This window comes from Lactuca virosa, chromosome 8 (genome assembly GCF_052849685.1).
Source record: "Lactuca virosa cultivar CGN04683 chromosome 8, Lactuca_virosa_CGN04683_v6, whole genome shotgun sequence".
NCBI classification, from domain to species: Eukaryota; Viridiplantae; Streptophyta; class Magnoliopsida; order Asterales; family Asteraceae; genus Lactuca; species Lactuca virosa.
In genome coordinates this window covers 243,660,744-243,668,709 of record NC_136433.1, presented here as the reverse complement: position 1 = coordinate 243,668,709, position 7,966 = coordinate 243,660,744, and positions in this window count along the sequence as shown.

Genomic DNA, 7,966 nt, shown 5'->3' with positions numbered 1-7,966 from the left:
GAAGCGCGAGAATCGGGGCCTCGCATAATCTCTGCCTCAGAGTCTCAAAAGTCAACTACTGATTAGGCCCCCACCTAAAAGCCACATTCTTCTTCGTCAAGACGGTCAAAGGCATTGCAATCTTGGAGAAATCATGGATAAATCTCCAATAATACCTTGCGAGGACTAGAGAGCTCCGAATCTAAGATGGGTTCCTCGGGACATCCCATAGCATCACGACCTCGATCTTAGCCGGGTCGACCCATATAACCCTCTAGTTGACGATTTGCCCCAAGAACTGCACCTCGCGCAACCAGAATTCACATTTGGAGAATTTGAAATAAAAGCCTATCCCTCCTTAGGGTCTTCAACACCTCTCGTAAATGCTCCTCATGTTGTTCCTTGGTCTTGGAGTAGACCAGAATATCATCTATGAATACTATCACTGACCAATCCAGCATCGGCCTGGAAACCCGGTTCATGAGATCCATGAATGCTGCCAATGCATTGGTGAGCCCGAAAGGCATCACCACGAACTCGTAATGACCATAGTGAGTCCTGAAGGCTGTCTTCTACACATCATCATCCCTAAACCTCATCTGATAGTAACCTCATTGCAAATCAATCTTAGAAAACCAAGATGCACCTTGAAGCTGGTCAAATAAATCGTCAATCCTCGGGAGTGGGTAACGGTTCTTCACCGTTAACTTATTCAACTCCCAATAGTTCATGCACATCATGTGCGGACTGTCCTTCTTCTTCACGAACAGGATCGGTGCCGCCAAGGTGAGCTACTCGGCCGAATAAATCCCTTGTATAACAACTCCTAAAGCTGTGTAGACATCTCCTACATCTCTGGTGGAGCCAAACGATATGGTGCCATTGCTATTAGAGCCACTCCAGGAATCAGATCAATCCGAAACTCAACCTGCCTCTCGAGAGGCACTCTTGGAAATTCCTTAGGAAATACATCAGGGAAATCCTGAATAATGGGCACCCCATTCAACTCCGTTGTGCCCTCAACTCGAGTGTCTGCAACATAAGCTAGGAACCCAGAACAACCCTGCTAAAGATATCTCCTGGCCCTCGCAGCTGAACAGAGAGTCGACCCATGTGAAGCTCCCTCGCCAGGAATAACCAGTTCTCCTCTACTTGGGGTTAAAACTCTCACTAGCTGTCACTCACAGTCAATCGTGGCCCCATTGGGGCCCAACCAATCCATCCCAATGATAACCTTCGATCCTCGCAGAGGAATCGACACCAAATCAATAGAGTATCTCTCACTAAACATATTCATGACATAACCACGATGGACACAAGAAGCGCTCACAGTACGGTCATCCGTAATATCAACCTCCAACGGGAAATCCAGAGTCCCAGAAGCATCACAAAACTTCTTGCTTAGAGCAAGAGATACAAAGGATCGGGTAGCACCTGAATCAAACAGAACATGAGCACACATACCATTGACCAAAAAGGTCCCAATACAAGATCAAATATAATCATGAACATAAATAAGGAAAATAATAAAAAGATAGAAATAAGTCACATACCCATAATGTAACAATTGGCAAAAATAGGAACGATCGTATGATACTATGTTTTTATTATTAAGCAATATGAATATTTTATCAAAAATGGTTAACGGAATTTAACATGTTTTATTTAGATAATTTCTTGTGAAAAATAAAACAAGTGACAAATGATAAATTCCGTTACGACGTATGACTACGAACCATCACCGGTTTAAGAAAATTAGCATATAGCGTCATTTAAACGCAACAAATTTAATTACCGAATCAACATGTCTCCAGCTGATGAGTAAGTTAAAATTTATATAAAACTTTTTCTTAATAGTTGTGAAGGATCTTAATTTGACAAATATACGAACCAAGGTAACGAAACGTGTTTAACGATATTGTTAAAAAGAATAAAACATAAACATTTAAGTTCAAATACACAAAAACTACATTGTTATTTTATACCAAGAATACATGTATGTATTTGTACATATGTATTATTATCTAGTGGATAACTAGTTATGGGTCATGAATTAAAGTGATTTCATATAAGGAATATTGTGTCCAAATCAATTAAAATAAGAGAAATGGTTGAGAGAAGTGCGAATTTAACTAATAAGTGCTTAATCACTTAAGACATTTTGCTAAGAACACTTCTTAATTCTTCTACATATTTTCAAGAATATTATCTTCCCTCTCCATAACTAGAACACCTAACTAACTAACTAACTAATTAATAACTAGTTAGTTAACTAAATCCTATCTCTAAGTAACTAACTAATCAAGTGGCTAGAAGATCAAATCTCATCATAATCACCTACGCGTGGATATAAAGAACGTCAAAAACGGATCTCGTATGTGAAAGATACGGATTTTTGAAGTTTTGGGCACAAACTTCGAGGCTTATCCGAAGGGAATGCCCTGCATTTGTGGGAACGCCCCGCGTTCGCATGCAGTGACACATATCTCGCATCTTGACACGTCCGAAGCCCAGAAACCGATCCATAGCCACGTACCAACAGGAACGCTCCACGTTCGGCCTGGCCAACCTACTATAAATAGAAAGCGAAGCCTCTGGTTCTTGTTTACTAATTCCACTCTCTTTCACTCTCTAGCCTCTCTTTTAGCCTATCCTACACTCCCGAAGTCCCGGTATCATCCCTAATACCCGAAGCAAGTCCCGACGCCTCGAAGTTCCCGAGAAAATCATATTTCTAGTCGAAACTCTGCCCGAATAAAGTCCGGATTTCAACTAAAATCCCGGTTTTTTCAAAGAAAGTCATATATAGAAACGAAGTGCTGCCCAAATTAGCATTTATCATTCGATTATTTCACGGTGAGTTCAATATATAGGAACGATTGTATGTTATGCGTTATATGTGCTATGTGCTTTTCCATGTTATTTTCCCGTGTTATTATTTCGTGCTATTATGATAGCAAAGTTGTACCTTTGACCATGTGATCAGTGAAAGGACTAGTATCACAGTGGTATTGGTATGTAGCCTCTGGCAGTGTAGAGCATGTCTCGTAAGAAAATGACTTCAACCCCTATGGCATTGTCAGAAGGTTAGATAGGGCTAAAAGCCTGAAATCTACCAAAATGTTAATCAGATTTTGTATGTCTTGTGTGCCATTTGGGCCGAAGCTTTATTGATGTATATCAAGTATTGAAATTCTTATGTCTCATTAATTGTATATCTTGGAATCAAATCATTGATTGATATGGAAAACTTGTCACATGATTCACATATGCATTTATTGTTCCTTATTCCTCTTTGCTTCTGCCATATTGATGTATATATATATATATATATATATATATATATATATATATATATATATATATATATATATATATATATATATATATATATATATGGCATAACGATATATTGTATCTATTATTGAACTCACTAAGCGTCACCGCTTACCCCATTCAGCGTTTAACAATTGCAGGAAATAGGCATCCAGTATAGTCATATACTTTTGGAAGATTTAGAATAGTTTATACTATTACTTTTGTATTCAAGTTTAAGTATGTATGAAATTTTAATATCCTGGGTAGTTTTGTAATATATTAAAACTTAGTCAGTTTGTATCCAGTCTTTTGTAATAAGAACATCAATGTAAAATATAATATGTTTATGAATATACATGTAGCATATTTTGGAGTAACAATGTGTCGAGTATGAAAGGGGTGTTTGGGATTACTTTTTGATGTTAAAAGTCCTTTTTGTAAAAGGACTTTTTGGCTAGTGATTTTTTTTAAAAGATAGTCTTTAAAATGTGTTTGTATTTGCTTTTAGGGTAAAAATCATCTTTTCATGTTAAAAAGTCCCAAAGGTCACAAAAAGATAGGATTTTGTGACTTTTGAAACACTAAGGTGCTGTTTGTTTTTTGGAAAAAACCTCTTCAGACCTCTTATTGCTGCGCGGCGCAGCACACGCGCAACACTTTTCATCTCGCAGTTGTTTGTTTTTCAGAAGTCTTCGGATTAAAAAACCTCTGTGCGTGCTCTTCTTGGCGCAACACTTGTTTTGTCTCTTCCTACCTCTTCCAACATATTTTTCTTTTTTTTTCTTGATAAAATATTGATTATATATTATTGAAATCTTATTTCATATTTTTTTTCGTTTTTTTTTTGTTTATTCTTGTTGAATTTTTTTTATATTGAATAATAATAATTTGTTGATGAAATATCATTATTTTATGCTAAAATATCTTTATTTTTGCTAAAATATCATTATTTTTTGCTGAAATATCATAAATTATTGCCGAAATGTCATACATTATTAAATTTTCGGTATTAAAAAACTATATTCGGATTATAAAATCAGTTTATTTTATTTTTTTAATATCTGCAGCAGTATGCAGATGTTAAAAAAACAAACACGCTTCTTATCACAGTCTGCAGCCGTTTGGTCCACCTCTTCTACTGCAGAGGGCTGTAGAGGTGGTCCGCAGACTTTATGAATTTTTGCTTCAAAAAAACAAATAGCACCTAACTTTTCCTCCTTATACAAAAAAGTTATTTTAAAAGATCTTTTGCATTACCCAAACATCTTTTAACCATTTTTTAACTTTTTGAAAAAGTTAAAAGACAAAAGTTGTTTTAAAAGCAATCCCAAACACCCCTTTAGTAAATGCTTTCCTTATCTCCGGAGCAATACTTAGAGGGGCTTGATTTTGTATTCGGTTAAGTGATGTCTCCCATATATGAATTGGTTTATTTTTTAAAGCATTTCCAATTGCTTGAATGATGAGTGGCAATCCGCCGCATTCTTTAGTCACCTCTCTTGAAATTTTCTCCAGTGTAATGTCATTAGTGTTGGGGTTGAAACACACTTTTATTCAGAACTAGAACAAAAGAGAAGAGCTTACACGCTCAATATTACAAGAAAAAGAAACAACCCTCTAATACACACTCTAAGTATTACACAGTACACTCTCTGTTTTGTGGTGTCTTACAACTGCTATTACAACTTCTATTTATACTAAAGCTAGCCACTATAAGTACTGTGACAATTTATTGTGTTCACCGTGTGAAATAAAGAAGCTGCCAATTCTAGTTGTTATTGTCAACAAAGGAGGCATTCATTTGTCAACAAAAGAGGGTGGTGCAGCTACTCATGGCAGGTTCACACCCAAGTAGGTTTACACTCACATTCTCCCCCTTAAACCTAACTTGGCTCGAGATTCGTCACTCCGATCATGTTTCGCATTTCACCATGTTTCACGTATGCTAAAGCCTTTGTAAAGATGTCCGCCCGTTGATCCTTTGAGTTGACATATTCCACTATAATTTGCCCACGTTCAACACATTCTCATATGAAGTGATAAAGAATGTCAATGTGTTTGCTTCGACCATGAAACACAGGATTTTTCATCAATGCGATTGCTGACTTGTTATCAACATATAAGGTGATAGGCATAATATGATGTCCCGTGAGCTCCTTCACGAGATTAGCAAGCCAAATGGCTTGACATGCTGCTGTTGTAGCTGCCATGAACTCGGCTTCACACGTGGACAAAGCAACAGTCTTTTGCTTTTGGGATTGCCAAGTTATCGCATTCCTTCCCAGATAGAAAATCATTCCAGTTGTGCTCTTGCTATCAACAGGGTCACCTCCAAGATCACTATCGGTAAAACCAACCAAATCTTCAATTTCACGACCTCTTCCATAGTTGATTCCATAATCAACGGTTCCTTTTACGTATCGCAAGATGTGTTTCACAACTTGGAAATGCAAAATGGTTGGTTCCTCCATGAAACGACTTGCAATTCCAACCGAAAATGACAGGTATGGTCGAGTGTGAGTCAAGTACCTCAAACAACCTACCACTCGCCTATATTCAGTTGGATCAACTTTTTCACCATCTTCATCCTTCTTAACCTTCAACTTAGGTTCCATTGGTGACGTTGTCGGATTGCAATCCAGCAACCCAAATTGCTCTAAAATCTTCTTTGCATAAGCCGTTTGTCGCAAAGATATTCCCCACTTCTTTTGCGAAACTTCGATTCCAAGGTAGTAAGAAAGTAATCCCAAGTCACTCATTTCGAATTCTTTCTTCATTTGTTCTTTGAATTCGACAACATCATTAGTGTTCGACCTGGTAATGATCAAGTCATCAACATAGACACCAACAATAAGAACTTTGTCTTTTGAGTTCCTTTTGTAAACAGCTGGGTCTTGTGAACTTTTTGTAAAACCAAGCCTTTTTAAGCTTTTATCCAAACGAATGTTCCAAGCTCGAAGAGCTTGTCGTAGACCATAAAGAGCTTTATAAAGCTTGAACACCTTGTGAATGTTTGCTTTATCAACATATCCTTCTGGTTGGGTGACATAAACCTCCTCTTTGAGATCTCCATTCAGAAAAGCCGATTTGACATCGAGATGGTGGACAACCCACCCATGTTGAGCTGCTAAGGCAAGAATGAGCCTTACGGTGTCAAGTCGTGCTACCGGTGCAAAAACTTCATCAAAGTCGACTCCTTCCTTTTGTACAAATCCTTTTGCTACAAGTCGAGCTTTATGCTTCACCACTTTTCCCAAGTTGTCTTTCTTCACTTTAAACACCCATTTCAAACCGATTGCTTTGTGTCCGGGTGGCAAATCGGTAAGTTGCCATGTCTTGTTCTTCTCGATTGCATCCAACTCTGTTTGCATAGCCTCCTGCCATGCCTTAGAGGTTACCGCCTCTTTAAAATTCAAGGGTTGATCCGCTGCAATCATCAACAATTCTCCGGGTTCAAGGAACACATTTTCGGTTTCAGAATAAATATCGGTTAACGGACGCAATCCCCTTGGCCCAATCTCACTAGAAGGGCTTTCCATATGGGGCGAGGTTGAAGAAAACGGGGCTGAGACAGTAGTATGTGGAGCTGGTTCAGGCTCGTCAAATTCAGCATATGGTTGTCCAACTTGGATAGCATCGATTCCTGGGCTGTTTGGTTGTTCCGGATTGATTTCAGGGTCATTTTGAGGTGTTTCGAGGTGTATTTGGGGTTGTGGTTCAATTATGGTAAAGGTCTTAGGAGTCGCCATCTCTTCTTCTTTGTTTTTGTACCAATTACATTCTTCTTTTTCGTCAAAAACAACATCGCGACTAACTCGCAACTTTCGGTCTTGTGGATCAAACAAACGGTTGCCTTTAGTTCCATCTTCCACACCTAAATACACCATCTTCTTACTTCGATCATCAAGCTTCTTCAAGTGACCACCTACAAGTTTAGCAAAAGCAACACAACCAAAAACTTTTAGATGTTCAAGGTTGGGCTTTTTGCCAAACCATGTTTCATAAGGCGTCTTGTCGGGAAGTACTTTTGTTGGCAGGCGGTTGAGAAGATAAACTGCATGTCTAACCGCTTCTCCCCAAAACTCTCCCGGAACATTTCTACCTTTGAGCAGACTTCTTGCCATGTCCATAACGGTCCGATTTCGCCTTTCTACAACTCCGTTCTGTTGAGGCGAATATGGTGTCGTAAGATGCCTTTGAATACCATTTTCTTCACAAAATAATGAGAATTCTTTTGAAGTGAACTCTCCCCCTCGGTCCGTTCGAAGTGTCTTTATTTGATAACCCGAATTCTTTTCAACCATCAACTTGAACCGTTTGAAAGCGCTCAAGGCTTGAGACTTCTCCGATAGCATGTAAACCCACATCTACCGGCTAAAATCGTCTACTAAAAGGAGAAAATATTTACTCCCTCCAACAGACGTAGGTGTGATCGGACCACATAAGTCCGCATGAACAAGTTGTAGAGGTTTTTGAGCTCGAAAAACTGCATGATCCGGGAAAGGAATTCGGGTTTGTTTGGAAAGAACGCACCCTTCACATACTTGGTTTGGGTGCTCAATCTTTGGGGCTCCGATTGCCATATTCTTTTCGGACAACTTCTTTAAGGCGAGAAAGTTAACATGACCGAGTCTAGAATGCCATATCCAAGCTGGTTCGTCTTTTGTTG